Below are 18,330 nucleotides of genomic sequence, written 5' to 3'. Positions count from 1 at the left end.
ACAATAAAGGGGATTTGAATTAAAATATGTCCGTTTTATTTCGATGTGATCGAAATCCTGAAACTGTAAGATATAATTTCTCTCTTCAACCTGTTCCAATTCCAAATAGCAGTGTGTTATGGTTTTAATATAAATTGTATAATCACTTAAGAACAACATGATGAGTCTGTAACTATTTCAATGAAAAACATACAGTTTGTTAATTTATTCTTCCTTCGAATGAATGATGATCATCCTGTCTTAGAATTGTTTACATACAGTAATGCTATGTTTATATGACTGAACTCGCGGACGATATTCATTCTGGAGCTAACACAAAATCCGTATAGGGCTTCAATGAAGCAATAATCATACACTTATGTGCGGCCGATTTGGTTCAGTGTAAAAGTCGCAGGTGCATTAAACAGAAAATATCGGTGCCCCTAAAATCCCGTAAACTTGGCATCACTGCATTCCTGTTCAATCGGTGTTGACAGCTAATTTTCGCACGACCGATATTCCTTGAATTTTGATAGCTACATTTTTGTGAAATATTTAGAGAGCATACTGCTTCATTCATAAACTCGGTTACAAAACAGTTGTAGAGGTTTGTAATGAAATGAAAATATGTGGAAATATATGATTTATTCATAAATAATTTCCGATTTTAGGTGTGAAAGAAAAATATGAACGAAGGCGAATTCGGTAGTGAGGATGAAACGGTGGGTTTTAGTACCGATTACGGATGGATAGAAAATCGAGAAGAAGAGCATTTAGAAGCGGAGGAAGATGAAACCGAAATACTGGAAAAGGAACATGACTCGGAAAACATGTTTGCTGAGCAAGAAGTAGCAAGCAATTTTGGGTTTCGTTTCTTGATTTTCGTGAGAGAATTCAAAGGACAATCCTCAGGTGTCCATATCGCATACTGGGATATTGATGGCAATACAGTTACCGATTTTAAACACAAATTGTGGGAGCTCGCAAAACCACATTTGCTGCGGGAAGTTTTATTTGAAAAGCAGACAGACGGTAGTACGGTTCCAGTCTGGCCGGAGAAGGATAGTCCAGAAGAAGAAGACTTTTCCAAGTTCGTCATTTTTTATGAAAAACAAAATCGAAGATACACTCAATTGGATAATTTAACTACAACCCATCTACAAAACTGGAAGAAAAAAGAAATCCAGTTGCATTTGCACAAGTACTCACTTGCCCTTAGCTCGCGAAAAATATTCAACAGCGTTAAATAGTGTTTGATCGATCCATCTGAACGAGATAAGTCGGGAGCAGCTTCAACACAATTAGTTGTCGATTTTTCTAAGAACCTCCGTCAAAATCACGGTAAATATTGGGACGCTCATGAAATAGCCTGGTCGATGTGGGCATCAGCTATTTTGGCTGCACCAGCTCATGTTCGTAGTAATATGATTGATTCACCTCCACCTCAACATCTGCAACATCTATTTCGAGCAAAAAAGAGCATAAGGATCGAGCTTATCCGTAAAGATCTCTCACTGGCACGTAATGTGAACGCTACATTTCGCGAAGAAATTGTACGAGTTAAAGAAGCTTTCGTGGCAGCTGATGGTATTGTTGAAGAATTGCAGCTTCGAATGAATGTTCTGAAATAGCACATCGAGTCACTGGAACTACGCAAACGTCTGGGAGAATCGTTTCTAACATCAATGGATGCGGCAGTAGATGCAACTGAAACAGAATTCAGCACCTTTCTTGCTAATCAAGTGATTGATATGGATGATGTAGACCATGAATAAATAGAGAATTTGACTTTTTTTATTTTTTGAGAGAGAGCATGTAATGTAATGCAAATAAAACATTTCTGCATTTTTATTTTTTAAGATTGCTTTTTGGCGCTCATTTCAAATTCCTTGGTTTCCAAATCTTCATCACAACCTATAAATACCCACAAATAAACCCTCAATTTCTAAAAAGTTTTGTCATATTAAAATTGCTGAATTTGGCCATCGTCTCAGCAATTTCCAATTTGATATCGACTCTTTCACCTTCCCGGTGACATTTTCACATTTCGCGTTTGCATAGTCCAAATACTACTTCGATAGGATTATAAAACGGGCAATAAGCAGGAAGAAAAATAGGGTAGATACCAAGTGAACGTTAATATTCAATTATTTTGGCATTGCAATGAATTTTGGCTCCGTTCATAATCCAAATGGAATGTTTGCCAGGGTAATGTTGCACCAGATTTGATTCCAATGCAAATCGCTTACAGTTTTCAAAGAAAACCAGGCGCGTAAAAGTGCCGTCTGTATTATAACAATCAAGCATGCCATGCTGTCCGATGAAACAAAGAAGTGATCCTCTTGCCTTTCGTACGAATTCACCACGAAAAACCAATCTGTGACCTTTAGTGCCATAACCTCTTGAACGAAGCATGGAGCGGTTATCGAAAGAAACCTCATCCAGAAAAACGAGATTGGAGTATTCCCACGATATTGATAAGAGCTCATTGAAAAAACGGATAATATCGCTTTCTTTAATTTCTAATGCACGTCGTTCGAGACTTTTCCAAGTTAAGCCAGAATACGCCAGATGCTTGCGACTGAGATACTTAGACCAAACTCTTGGTGAAATAGTTTTTGTGCTTCATGGAGATAGACAGTTGGTTTTTTCTTGTACAACTCTGTTAGCCATTGTCTTTTCTCCGGTGAAAATTTGCACGCGTCTCTCTCGTATTTTCGTCGGCAAAAAAAACCATTTTGTTCGTATCTCGAAATCCAATTCGTAATTGTTGTTTTGTGCTTTTTGTAAATGACTGCCAGTTTCGATTTTGACGATCCCAAAAAGTAATAGCCGTAGAGAACATGATACACCGTCGAATCAGCTGCCCGCTGTCTTTCAACTATCGCGAGAATGTCCATGAAAATGAAAATTTAGGTATTTAGTTATTACAAATATTTGTATTGTGAAAAAAGCTAGTACAAACAGTGCACTTGATTAAGGTTGACAGATTCGACACATTGTTGTAATGTCGAGTAGCTGTCAAAGTCAATTTTGCAGATTGGTTAATTTCGTATCAAAAGTCTAATCAATGACGAAAACCATAATACTGCAAGACAAAACGAACTACCACACTAAAACGTACCTAGAAGCATCTCCAACCCGGAAAACATTTCAGATTCCATTCTAACAACAAAATGCGATAAAGTGACGAATGACTAACGGTTAAAGTCACTATAATTAAAAAAAAAAAGTAGGAGGGTGGTATTCAAGACACGACCGCATGACGTTGACTACCGTATTCTTATATTCCATTAAAGAGGGAATTGTAGAGGGAATTGCAACGCTTCTTTTACAAAACTTCTGTAACAAAATTTCGAGGCACCAAAAGGTGCCAGTTGCCGATTATAGTTTCCTGGTTAGTCCGTCCAGAATTCCAGCCATTCAAGTGTTTTGCAGTAGCCATTTACTACTAAAGCCACCAGCATAACGGGTGAAACCGGCACGAGATGACCGGTACTATTTTGTCTTTCCTCCTTTCAGCTGCTAACACCTAGCGCTGTCGTGAAATTAACATCAACATAAACATGCATTTTTGGAAGGTTTTTTTCCGCTAACAGCAGCAATTGTAAAACATAAAATTCAACTAACCGCTTCTATTATAAAACTGCGAGGCACCAAAAGGTGCCAGTTGCCGATTTCTTGTTTACTGGTTTCCGTCCAGAATTCCAGCCATTTTAGTATTTTGCAGTAGCCACCAGCATCACGGGTCAAACCGGCACGAGATGACCGTTACTATTTTGTTTTTCCTCCTTTTAGCTGCTAACACCGAGCGTCCGTATGTATCCGGTACGGTTTAGTAGTGAAACTGATGGGGTGAAATGTTCGAACGATACGTTTTATACCAAGGCTTCGTCAGATAATTAGAAAGAAGGCGGGGCTACATAGATGATGGAATGGTAGAGACAAATGTTTCTTGAAAGCTGCGCCGGCCGCTGTCGTAATATTAACACCAACACAAACATGCATTTTTGCAAGGTTTTTTCCGCTAGCAGCAGCATTTGGAAAAACAGAAAATTCAATTAGCCACTTCTGTACCAAAATTTCGAGGCAACAAAAGGTGCCAGTTGCCGATTATAGTTTCCTGGTTAGTCCGTCCAGAATTCCAGCCATTTAAGTGTTTTGCAGTAGCCATTTACTACTAAAGCCACCAGCATAACGGGTGAAACCGGCACGAGATGACCGGTACTATTTTGTATTTCCTCCTTTCAGCTGCTATCACCTAGCGTCCGCATGTCACTGGTGCGGTTTTGGAATCAGAATTATGGGGCGCCGGCCGCTGTCGTAATATTAACACCAACAAAAAAATGCATATTTGCAAGGTTTTTTTCCGCTAGCAGCAGCATAAACATCGGAAACAGAAAGTGACAACAACAATAACAACAAAGTCAGATCGATTGTATCCGTTAGTGTCGACTGTGCTTGGGAAGAGAGGTAGTGATTGGCTGCGCGGTATGATTCAGACAATCGATATTAATTACCAATTTTTCAATAGTGTATCTCAAACAAAAGTTTGTTTTTGTTACATAAATTTAACCGTAAAAGAATTTCTGATCGATTGATGCCAAAACCTCGAAAACCTGATTATAGATGACTGCAAAATAAGCGCTCAAAACCTGACCACTTTTCTCTGGTTTTCCCTGGTTGAATTACTAGATTTTCAAATTCAGGGGCCTAACTTCGATACAGACGTTAGTCAACGTCAAAAAAAAAAAAACAAAACAAAACAAAATGCGATAGAAAATATAAATTTTAAATTTATAAGATTATAACACATAAGACCTTTCCATTTGCTGGTCAAAACATCTCTCTTTATTTTATCCTTTAGTTTTTCAATCGGAGTACAAAATTCTTAATCTAGTTACATTGATGGGAGGAGTCTAAACGCATACTTATTGGAACCGGCTATGCGCAGCCAGTCGGACTACGCATACCAAAACAAAACAAACATCGGTCGCATGCCGCTCCATATAAGCATGCCCGCGCGACCGAGATAGGTAGCGTCATCGATCGTACAAGTGGATTGGTGACGAACGAAATTGATCAAAGCGGAATCTAAAAGAATGATCATGACGGTTAGTGGATATTGGTTACGGTTCGAAATATAATTAGTGCATGCGTAGGCAATAAGCACTTCTGTGGGAAATTATGGATTTTGGACAGTGCATGCGGAGTGCACTTGGGTTTATTGCCGTGGCTTAAAGTGATGAGGATTGCGTCTATGGAAATTGATACTAAGAACAATCGATTTCGATTGTGGGAATGGATTCGTTGGAATGTTGGTTTGGTATCAGGGAAATCTGACTATGGGAAGATGTTTACGTAATGAAACTGGATATTTGGATAAGTGTTTGGGACGGTTATAAAGTTTTGGCTTATAGACTCATAAACTTAGGAAATGGAAAATTGTTTATTTTCAGGATTTATTATTTAATTTATGGGATCGTTAATTAGGAAAGGGAAAGTTATTAGTGGGTTTATTTTAATTACATGACATCACCCTCCTTTTAGTGATCAAACTTTATGTAATAAAGTTGATCATCCAAGGGGTTAAAAGATAAGAAATACATCGTGTTTAAACTCCCTTACAAAAGTTAATGGATATTACATATTTTTTTCCTTAAATGTAGTCTAACCGAATTTCACAGCATTCGGAGAGAAGCTCCGAACACTTTACCTACTTTCTTGGCAATGATTTTTTGATTTCTTAATATGTTTTTTTTTTGAAAGTTAGGCTCGGTGGGTCACTACTTAACTTAAAAGAAAATATGTTATAATTTGTTATAATATGAAAAATATAATATAAATGTAAATATGAAAATTCTCTTTTTTTTTGTACATATAATCATAAAGTCTTTAAGAATGTTATTTGCAAATGTATATATGAAATTTGGTAAATACATTTGATATAATATTTGAAAATAAAAGAAAAATTTGATCTTGTAATTATGCTTTGATAAGTCTATTTTTGTGAGTCTGAATTTTATTTTTAGAATGTATATGCTCTATTATGCAATTTGGTTCTTCAATATTTGTGACTCTATATGGGCCTGTATAAAATGAGTCTAGTTTTTCCTTTTTTCATTGGTAATATAAACTAGGTCATTGATTTTAATGTTAATTGAGTTTGTGTGCAAATTTGAATTTTCTACTCTATTGGTTTTGTCTTGTATAAGTTTTTGTCTAGCAATTTGATTTTATTTTTGAAGTTTGTATTGTAATTCTTTATTGTATGAGTCGAAGTTGTAGACTGGGTCGATTTTGTCAGTGTATTGTTCTTGTGGTAATTTTGCTTTTGTTCCGAAAGCTAATTCATATGGTGTATATCCATGATTACTATGGGGTGTTGTATTGTAGTTAAAAGCATAAAAATGTACCCAATCATCCCAATCAGACTGGTGCTCGGAAATGAAGGATCGTAGGTATTCGTTTAAACATCTATGATTCCTTTCAAGAGAACCTATTGTCTGAGGGTGATAAGCTGTGGAAAAAGTTTGTTTAACTTGTAGTAATTTACAAATTTGTTCTAGCACTTCATTTTTATATTCCGTGCCTTGGTCGGATTTTAGCTCTAAAAATTTTCCGTAGATTAAAATGAAATTTTCAACTAAGGATTTTGCTATTACGTTAGCCTCCTTTGTTGGAACTGGTATCAGTACTACATATTTGGTTAATTCACATTGTATAGATACAATGTATCTATTATTTTGGTTCGATTTGGTAAATGGTCCTACCGTATCGATAGCTATCACTTCAAAAGGTTTTGATGGTGTTGTAGTAACTACCATTTTTTCTTTGGTGTGTTTATACACTTTGTTTTTTTTTGCATGCTTCGCAATTCTTAATAAAATTTATTATTGTTTGTTTCATATTTTTCCAAACATAGATTTCGCTTAATTTTAAATATAGTCTGTGCTGTCCAACATGTCCACTAGACTGGGACACAGTTGTATGGGAAAAAAGCGTTGGTGTAATTTTTTCGCTCCAATGCACTTTTCGTGTTCCTTATGGGTCCTGTAACAACTGTGTAACTTTTCAGATCGATCGGTGGAACCCCTGATTTGCGCCCGATTTTTAAAGTTTCCATACGATTTTATATGGGAAAATCCACTTTTTCAAAACTTATCCTCTAGAAATTTCCAGTTGGCTCCTAAAAATATACCAATACATGATATACGTAGGAAATTTTCCTGGGAATAATTATTCTGAAGACTGTAAGGCGCTACAAAATTTGTAGAAAAAGTTATTCACCTTAAACTGATCGAATGTCTGACGAACGGCTCAACATTGAATTTTTCCAGCAACACTGCTGCAGCATGCTGCTGTTGCAAACTCAACAACGTGATGAGAAACAGTTTCGCGTAGAATTAAGCTTGAAAGCGTGATTTTTTGCTCATAGTATCTTCGGAGAAAATGCTTAGAATATCAATCCCTATATTTTGATAGTATTCGTTGTGTGATATATACCCCTAAAAGTGAGAAATCAGCTTTCTAAACACCCCTACGTAGTGAAAAACATTTTCGTATGGGATTAAGCTTGAAGTTATGATATTTTGCTCACGTTATCTTCATTATCGGAGAGCTTGCTTAAAATATTAATTATTAAGTTTTAATGTAGATTGATTACTCCCCCTAAAAGAGGGAAGTGAACTTTCTAAACACCCACCTCGTGTGACTCTGGTGTCTTTCAGAAAAGAGTTTGGTAGATACATAGCTACAATTTGTGCAGATACATGGCCAGCAGGTCACTACGAACCACGGTAAATGAAGTCTATTGAAAAAGAGAAAAAGAGAGTATTGATCTTTGGGCGGGATGTTGGTTGAGCGGGCACCAAGGTGGGCCGCTGAAAGATCCGAAACAACTGGAAAAGGGTAGGTTTTCAAAGTTTTTCTTTAGCTCCCCGTGTTGATTGCAAACCGCTGTCTGTTGAAAATGGAAACATCTTTGGCCCCAACTTAATTTTTATTACTGATAATTATTGCAATTTATATTGATTAAAACACTCAGCAGGTCCCCAAATTTTTTTCCAATACATATCGAAATATCAACTGCAACAATATGTTCTACACTGACGGATCACTTCTTGATGGGTCCACTGGCTTCGGTATTTTCAATAACAAATTAACCGTCTACCATAGGCTCGATAATCCTGCTTCTGTTTACGTCGCAGAATTGGCTGCAATTAGGTACACCCTAGGGATTATCGAAAAAATGCCCACGGACCATTATTTCATCTTTACGGACAGTCTCAGTTCCATTGAGGCTCTCCGATCGATGAAAGATGTTAAGCACTCTCCGTATTTCCTGGGGAAAATACGGGAACATCTGAGTGCTTTATCCGAAAAATCGTTTCAGATTACCTTAGCGTGGGTCCCTTCTCACTGCTCGATACCGGGTAATGAGAAAGCGGACTCTTTGGCTAAGGTGGGCGCAACAAACGGTGATATTTATGAAAGACCAATTGCCTTTAATGAATTTTTCGCATTTGTACGTCAGAATGCGATCATCAGTTGGCAAAATTCTTGGACCAAGGGGGAACTGGGAAGGTGGTTACATTCCATAATCCCCAAGGTGTCGACGAGCCCGTGGTTCAAGGGGTTGGATGTAGGTCGGGATTTCATTTGCGTGATGTCCCGGCTTATGTCCAATCACTATAGATTTGACGCGCATCTCCGTCGTGTTGGGCTCGGGGAAAGTGGTATCTGTGCCTGTGGTGAGGGTTATCACGACATAGAGCATGTGGTTTGGTCATGCCCTGTACACCGTAACGCCAGGTCTAAATTAATAGCTTCCCTGCAGGCCGAAAGTAGGCAGCCGGCTGTTCCTGTTCGTGATGTCTTGGCGAGCCGTGACCTATCCTACATGTCCCTTATATACGTTTTCCTGAAATCCATCCACGCCCCAGTTTAATCCTATTCCCTTCCGCCTACATCCAACCAAACGACAAGAACACGTTAAGACCCCGGATCCGGAAACAGCAATCAGACCCGCACGATACTCTCAAGGCCCGATGGAAACAACCCAATATTCCAGTCCGTAATATCTTGGCCCAGCAGCGGAACATATTCAATATGCTGCTTACCTATGGCGATGGAAAACCATCAAACAACAAATCAGTGCTTTAAATGCAAAACATTCTAGCTTTAAGTTAGATTTAGTTTCAGCTCGTAGTCGGCAGCGAGGATCAAAAATTTGCTTCTAGTTATTAAGATACTTTAGAAAGTAAGCTACCAGATATAATTGGCGCCGTTAAACATTAAATTGTATTTGTGCCGTGTCAAATAAATTATAGATGAAGAAAAAAAAAATTGATTAAAACATATACAAAAATTCAACAAAAAAAGTTATCACCTTTCAATATTTCAGAGGCTTTTGTTGTCTGTGGGATTCGACAACTTGTAGCAAATAATTCTGTTGATCGGGATCTTTTGTTATTTTGTTGTTGTAGTCGCTGACAAGCTTCACGGCCCTCTCTGCAAAATCATTCACTACTGCAATTGCCTTCACGCGTTCTTGTGCTTCCAGATATTGTTTATTTGATTGCCATTTTTCAGGTTTTTCTTTAAGAAAGTCCGTTGAGATTTTCATGATTTCGAAAAATCGTTTCGTTGCCTTTGTTTCAAAGTTAGAAAGTGTAGAGTTTTTCTGAATGTTATTAGCCTTTATTAAGACTTTAGCATTCTCAAGTTGTTTTGCCTTCTTAAGTTTTTTTTGCTTCTGTTTACCTTTTTTCGCTACTAGAACAGACGAATGTCTTCTTCTTCCTCACCTATGTACACCTCATTGGTTCGTAGTGACCTGCTGGTCATGTATCTGCGCAAATTGTAGCTATGTATCTACCAAACCCCTTTCTGAAAGACACCAGGGTATGATCTATTGAATTGGCACCAGAACCCAAGTTGTCACACGAGGTGGGTGTTTAGAAAGTTTACTTCCCTCTTTTAGGGGGAGTAATCAATCTACATTAAAACTTAATAATTAATATTTTAAGCAAGCTCTCCGATAATGAAGATAACGTGAGCAAAATATCATACCTTCAAGCTTAATCCCACACGAAAATGTTTTTCACTACGTAGGGGTGTTTAGAAAGCTGATTTCTCACTTTTAGGGGTATGAATCACACAACGAATACTATCAAAATTGATTTGATATTCTAAGCATTTTCTTCGAAGATATTATGAGCAAAAAATCACGCTTTCAAGCTTAATTCTACGCGAAACTGTTTCTCATCACGTTGTTGAGTTTGCAACAGCAGCATGCTGCAGCAGTGTTGCTGGAAAAATTCAATGTTGAGCCGTTCGTCAGATCAGTTTAAGGTGAATAACTTTTTCTACAAATTTTGTAGCGCCTTACAGTCTTCAGAATAATTATTCCCAGGAAAATTTCCTACGAATATCATGTATTGGTATATTTTTAGGAGCCAACTGGAAATTTCTAGAGGATAAGTTTTGAAAAAGTGGATTTTCCCATATAAAATCGTATGGAAACTTTAAAAATCGGGCGCAAATCAGGGGTTCCACCGATCGATCTGAAACGTTACACAGTTGTTACAGGACCCATAAGGAACACGAAAAGTGCATTGGAGCGAAAAAATTACACCAACGCTTTTTTCCCATACAACTGTGTCCAGTCTAATGTATATATTTTTTGTATTGGTTGTACTTATCTTAACTATGTTTAGTTTGGTAGGTTTAGCATCTTCCACGTCTTGATGAATTCCTGTGTAAGGTCCTCTGCGACTTCTATCCCTCTTTCAACCTAGTAAGTTTGAATTCCAGCTTTCCTCTAACTTTGAAGGTGAGTAATATTTCGATTTCTCGTTCTCCACATTTCGCGTATCTTTTCTGGACAAATGGGGTGATTTCCTTTATCGCCCGCTCCCACATTTGGAAGTATTCCACACACTCTTCGAAGTCGTCCAGAATATGTTTCGTCGTTTTCACTCAAATTGTTTTTTTTTTCATTAAGTTTTAATATTTTCTTTAGGCATTTATGTCATTTAAGCTTTTGGCTATCTTAACTGCACGTCTATTTATTCGTTTGTTTAAGAGTTCGTATGCAGTTATTATTAGTTGTATTATATTAATCAGTAAGACTGACCATATTGAACTTCGTGAGATTGCAGCGCTTCGCTGTGTAACTCTTGATTATTAATTATTTTTACTTGTGGGTCCCCGTTGTGGGATGTTTCCACTTTAGAATAGGTTTTACCCATATTGGCATTTTTATGATTTATTTTTGTTCCAAAAAAAAAATTCACATTTCACTATAGTTTTTTTTTAACGTACGTATGTGTTTCACTGAAATTCTTCGATTATTTCGCTACGTTTTACTGAATTTCTTCAATTGTTTCGCTATGTTTCACTGAAATTCTTCGATTATTTCGCTACGTTTTACTGAATTTCTTCAATTGTTTCGCTATGTTTCACTGAAATTCTTCGATTGTTTCGCTACGTTTTACTGAATTTCTTCAATTGTTTCGCTATGTTTCACTGAAGTTTTTCGATTGTTTCGCTAAAATTCTTCACTATTATTCATCGAATCCAATATCTCGCGCCCATCACTATTTTAACTTCTAAAATTTTTATCCCGGTTCGCTAAGTCCGGTCGCCATATAAGATTATAACACATAAGACCTTTCCATTTGCTGGTCAAAACATCTCTCTTTATTTCATCCTTTAGTTTTTCAATCGGAGTACAAAATTCTTAATCTAGTTACATTGATGGGAGGAGTCTAAACGCATACTTATTGGAACCGGCTATGCGCAGCCAGTCGGACTACGCATACCAAAACAAAACAAACATCGGTCGCATGCCGCTCCATATAAGCATGCCCGCGCGACCGAGATAGGTAGCGTCATCGATCGTACAAGTGGATCGGTGACGAACGAAATTGATCAAAGCGGAATCTAAAAGAATGATCATGACGGTTAGTGGATATTGGTTACGGTTCGAAATATAATTAGTGCATGAGTAGGCAATAAGCACTTCTGTGGGAAATTATGGATTTTGGACAGTGCATGCGGAGTGCACTTGGGTTTATTGCCGTGGCTTAAAGTGATGAGGATTGCGTCTATGGAAATTGATACTAAGAACAATCAATTTCGATTGTGGGAATTGATTCGTTGGAATGTTAGTTTGGTATCAGGGAAATCTGACTATGGGAAGATGTTTACGTAATGAAACTGGATATTTGGATAAGTATTTGGGACGGTTATAAAGTTTTGAGTTATAGACTCATAAACTTAGGAAATGGAAAATTGTTTATTTTCAGGATTTATTATTTAATTTATGGGATCGTTAATTAGGAAAGGGAAAGTTATTAGTGGGTTTATTTTAATTACATGACAAATTTTAAAAATATAAATATAAAATTTTCCAGCAGCACACAAACAGATCACGAGTAAAATCAAAATGGTGTAAGTGAATGATGTTTTTATTTTTTTCATCGCGACACTTTCGCCGAACTTATGAGACCCTATCTGACATGACAGCTCATTTCACATATTCGTCGATATGCTAACAAAAGGGTGTAGGTTGAAAATTGTAGGTAGGGTTGTTCGGTCGTTTTGTTAAAATTATTTAAAAGTGTCGGAAAGTTCATTTTCACTAGAATCATCAAGTTATTGCCGAAATTACATCTTAGCTAATATCACAGACAAATAGACGTGCCTCTTCGGAAAAAAATTCTGAAAAATCTTCATCTTTATTCGAAACGTTACACTCGTGCATGGTGGCGTGAGCTTATTGCCCACTAATTTATTTTCGTAAAACGGTTTTTGTCTTTGCTAATGGGTGTGCACGCTTGCTTAAATTAACACCAGCGGCATTACTGACGGTTTTTGTCTATGATAATGATTCTGCACGATTGCTTATAGCGACTCTAGCGGCATTATTGCCCACTAATTTTTTTTTTTTTTTTTTTTTTGTAAAAGTACGTTTATTCTAGTTATTAAAATTATATACATAATTATTTAAACTTCGACTTCAATACTGAATCTTAGTGTGTCTACGTCTATCCTATCATTACAATTTTCAATGAAGGTGATATAAACCACTAATGTCTTTAGTAGTATTATTTTTGAAGTTAATGAAATTCCCTCTAATGAAGGAAAGAGAAGTTCTTCTGCTCGAAATGTGCGACCGCCACTCATTTCCATTAATTTTTGTTGTAGAAATCTGAATGCATTTCTTACTCTGAAACAGTCGAAAAATTTGTGCTGAATGGTTTCCACTACATCTGCTGTGCAATTGGTACACACGTTGGTATCCGCTCGTCGCATTGTGTGCAACAACTGTTTGTGATTGATTTTTTGATTCACGTAGATGTATAAAGCGCTGCGCTGGGAAGGCAATAGATTTTTACTACTAATATTCTTCCACACACGAAGCCAGTTGATGGTAGGATTTGTTATTTCCACCTTTGGTTTATCTGTGCCTTGTACAAAGAAACGGTGGATAAGTTCGGCGGAAGGGTGTTGGCGAATTTGGAAGGGAAAATTGGCAATATTGTCTAGAATTTGTTTTAGGCAAGGGAGATCTGTTGCGGGATTTGTAGGTGAAGGATTAGTTTGGTTGATGACAGAATTGTAATATGGAAGGGATTCGATCTCGTGTAAGTGACGGCTAATCAGCAACGACTTGCATTTAAGTGCAGGCAGATGTAGATTGAGACCACCGTCCTCTTTTCTCCGTGCTAGCTGCTGCATCGGTATAGTGGCACATGCGCCACGAAACAGGTAGCTCCTCATAGTGACAGTCAACTTCGCCACGTGTGCCGCCGTTGGAAGTAAATTTGCAGAAATGTACCAGATGCGTGACGTCAGGAAAGTATTCAACAGAGTTACTTTTTGATGTAATGACAGGGTCCGCTGTGAGTGTAGCCATACAAGACGTGAGAAACTTGCTACTAGCAAGTCCCAGTTCAATTTACTCATTAATCGCACGGAGTTCGCGAAAATCACGCCGAGAATTTTGATTGTGGTTTCTGTTCGTAGCCATGGCACGGTCAATGGTGAATTTGTTATGCCAACGTCAATCGCCACAGTTTTTGTTTCGTTCAAACGCGCTCCTGCAACCCTTTCAAAGTGTCTGAACAAATCCCGCATTGCATTCAGTTGTTCTGTACTGGTTACTATCGCACTGATATCGTCAGCGTAGGCAACGATTAAATCTGTTCCGCACACTTGCTCCAGACGCCGCAAGAGAGGATGTAAATACAGCACGAACAAATGCATAGAAAGAGGATCCCCTTGGCGCACTGATCGCTCGATCGGAAAAGAAGAAGAAAGGTGACCATTAATAAGCAGTCGCGACGATGAAGCTGCTGCTATATTGGAAAGGAGATCCACAAACGATGAATTCAACCCCAACGTCCGCATTGTGTTGAATAGAAAACGCTGGTCTACTCGATCGAAAGCATGATCGAGGTCAAATGAAATCAGTTTGCCTTTCCTCCGGTTTGTTTTCAGTTGCGCGATTCTGTCTTTAACAGCAAGTGTGGCTTGAAAAATATTTCGACCGGCGTTTGAGCACTTTTGGGAGCCGGTCAAAACATTGTGGTTACGAACAACATTTTCTAACCGCTGCTTCAATATGCGGGAAAGAGTTTTATAATCAAAATTGCACAGACTGATCGGCCTGTATGATTGCGCAGTATCCCCCGCTCCGCGTTTTTTCACCAACACGATCACCCCTTCAACAAATTGTGCTGGGAAGTTTGAACGTATCGCTTCATTCAGTATAAGATTCAGCTCACGATGAATGACGTCAAAAGTGCGCAGATAAAATTCCTTGGGTAAACCGTCGGGTCCCGGAGATTTTTTCGACGCACTCGTACGGATAGCAGATAAAATTTCAGTTGTGGTAATGTCATGCATACACGCGTCGTTAGAAATATCATTTTCTGGGATTACTCTTTCGCATGCAAACGGGTCTCCTTCCTCTACTACACCCACATTCCCACGGGCGTAAAGGTTGGAGAAATATTGCACCATGTGATCCTGGACAGCAGCAGAATCGTCGATTATTTCGTCTCTTTCGTTTCGCAGGCTCTCGATGGTCGTTCGTCGTCTCATTCTTTCTCCTAGCTGGAATGTAGATATTGGTTCGCCGGCAACGTAGGTTTCGTTGATTCGCACAAACATTTCGGAGAACCGGCGTTGGTGTGAAAGCATTTTTGCTTTAACCCGGTTGATGGTGGTCAGCATTTCACGGTTGTTGTGGTAGCCGTCGTAGGCTTGTCGGAGCAGCACATACAGACGTTGTTGCTCCCGGTAGAAATCATCAAAAGCGAGTTTGGATTTCCATCTGAAGAAGGACTTTATCTTCGGCTTTGCGCAAGACAACCACCACTGCATCCATGACTGGTAGTTCCGACGAAGCCGAGTCCAATATTGCCATCGGATTTGGAATTCGTCGATGTTTTCGGGAGTGAGAAGGTGGGGGCGAAGTGACCAATAACCATACCCATGGGCAGTGTTTGGAAGAGGAAGGCAAATTCTGGCGGTGACGGCTTTGTGATCCGAAAAACAGCATACATGTACATCAGTTGATCTCAGCTGTTCTTGGAGGCTAGAGCTGACGTACAGTCGATCGAGCCTGGACGAAGAGTTGTGCGTGATGTACGTGTATTGGATTTCACGCGGCCGAAGCTGTAGCCACACGTCTTGAAGCCGGAGCTGCTGGACGGTGGTCTGAAGAGCGGGACTGGAGTTTTGGCCTGTTGCATCGCTTTGCCGAATTACACAGTTAAAATCGCCACCAAGCACAAAGTGGTCGGTGCGATGACGAAGATAGTAGGCAACGGTGTTTTTGAAAAAACGCTCTCGCTCGGCGCGATAGACTGATCCCGACGGGGCATACACGTTGCAAAGCGTAGTATTGTGTACACGCAGTGCGATTAATCTCCCGTCCAGGCTTTTCTCTACATGGGAATATTTAATGTGTTGTTTCAGCGCTATTGCAGTTCCTCGTCTGGAATGGTCAACATTGCAAACGATGTTGTATCCGGGTAAACTGAGCTGTTCGTTTTCGACCTCTTGCAAAAACACAATATCCAGTTCCATCGTGCGAATGAATGTTCGGAGAGCGTTTAGCTTGGTTTGATTGGTAATAGTGTTTATATTAATTGTTCCGATGTTACAGCTGGTGTACTCCATCACTGCTGCATCTCTTCATCAGAAGCTCGAACGTACTCGTTGCCGGTGATGGTAGTTTCGTCGAAGTGCTTCATTTTTTTGCCTTGTGGCGCTTGTAATTTCTTACATTTTCGACTGCTGTTTGAGGCTAGTGACGTTTGGGAGCTATCGGTTTCATCGCCTTCTGGTCGGTGGTAGGGAGAAGCAGTGCCATATGAGGTTGGAAGCGGCGTGAGATGGATGACGGTTTGCTTTCCAGACGACCTCGTTGTAGGTCCTGCGGGGGGTGGCATCGTGGTTTTAGTTTTCGAGAGAGCTAGGGCTGCAACCGATGTGTTTTGTTGCTCGATTTTACGGAACTGTGCTGCATTGGTCGCAGGTGTTGGTTTTCGTGGAAAAATTGAGCTCGACAGAGGTTTGGTTGGTGTTGGTTGAATAGGTTTAGCTTTGGCTACGTTAGCGTAGGATTGATCTGCTGCGACTTTTTGGACCAGCAGTTTTCGGTTTTGCACACATGGGATGCCGATGTGTGCAAATTCGTGGCAGTGCAGACAAGTTTGCCTCTGCCCCTTGTAAGCCACCGCAGTTTCTTCACCGTCAATCTTTATTAGAGATGGGATATTTTTTCGTATTACTACGCGCGCGATACGAACACCAGTTGTTATTCCACCCAACTCACCATACCGGTCATCCCATAGTAGATCACGAACACTGATAACATCCCCGTACTCGGCAAGGGAAGTGGCGACTTGATCGTTGGATACATATTCGGGCAGGTCGAATATAGTTACTTCCACCGATCCGTCCTCCATCGTGATTCGCAGCTTGTAGGACTTTCCGTCAAGCAAGAACTCATGTTTACCGTCGTGCTGGTCCACAATCTTCTCGGCAAGCTCGAGGCTGTTGACCTTCACAAATGTACATGCTAGCCGTTTGCTAGGTTGAAGTTGAACCACGTTTTCCCGCGTGAGACCGAGTTCTTGAACAACGAACTTATGGATATCGTCATGAGAAAGCTGCTTCGGAAACTGCGAATAGTCCACGCGAAAAGTATTTTCGCGGCGCGGCATTGCGAGATGTACCGAAACTTGAAACGATAAAACGTACGATATAGCCCGTGATCGACTTCCAATAACTGCTCGCTCGTAAAGAATCGACTAATCAGCTCGGAAGTTGAGCGCTAACCACTAATCAAAATTTCAAAATAATCGTTATTTTTCTGGTCGATGAAATCGTCATCGAGTGGCACGTCTGTACATCTGTGCTAATATCATAACATAAGAACCCAGTTTGTTTACTTTTTGCGACTCACGCCGATTTGGAAAATTACGCGAGAATTGCAGAATCGCGAGAATCTGATACCGATACTATCGAAACATCGATAATCGATACTCCTTCACCCGATACTTCGATACCTGGTATCGAAGTTCATTGAAGTATCGCGATACCAAAGTATCGATACTTTCGTCAGTATAGCCCATCCCTACGGTTTCGATTATGTCTCGGTTAAGGCCCAAACATAATGAATACGTTTGAGTTGCGTAGACGTTAATTTGACAGAAAATGTATGGACTAACTGTCAAATTGCCGCAAACGCAGCAGCAACGTATCCATTGTGTTTAGGCCTTTAGGGTTGTTAATATTTGATCGGTTTGAACTAAACTGTAACGTCTCCAGGCCTATGACAAGCTATCATTTCACCGTGACCTACAAAAATGTTTCCTGAATTGGGTTGTTTAGGCGACATTCATATATTACGTAACGCAGAAAAAACAATTTTTGGACCCCCACCCCCTCTTTATGTAACGAATCGTAACGCCAACACCTACCCCCCTACTGGATGAAACGTCAAACTGAAACGATAGCAACGACCGGTGTGAAAACGGGTGAGTGAGCAAAATAGCGGCGCTGTACACAGCCACCATAACAAATTAAATGGTACCGCACTGCTAAGGATGCCCGTTAAGGATAAAAACCTCGTGAAAGTTATATTTACTCAGTTTGAGCCTTAAACGTACAGAAGTATGTGTGCGTATACTAGAGTGCCTATATATAACTAGAGTGGCGCCGTGTCATCCAAAGTAACGCTGGTAACACTGAACATCCTTTCTCTTTTCCCCACACGTGTTTAATAGGTTGTTTGCTCACACGCTCGTAAATAATAACTCATGA

This window comes from Wyeomyia smithii, chromosome 3 (genome assembly GCF_029784165.1).
Source record: "Wyeomyia smithii strain HCP4-BCI-WySm-NY-G18 chromosome 3, ASM2978416v1, whole genome shotgun sequence".
Lineage (NCBI taxonomy): Eukaryota > Metazoa > Arthropoda > Insecta > Diptera > Culicidae > Wyeomyia > Wyeomyia smithii.
The sequence above is the reverse complement of the archived record's forward strand: the minus strand, read 5'-3'. Positions refer to the sequence as shown.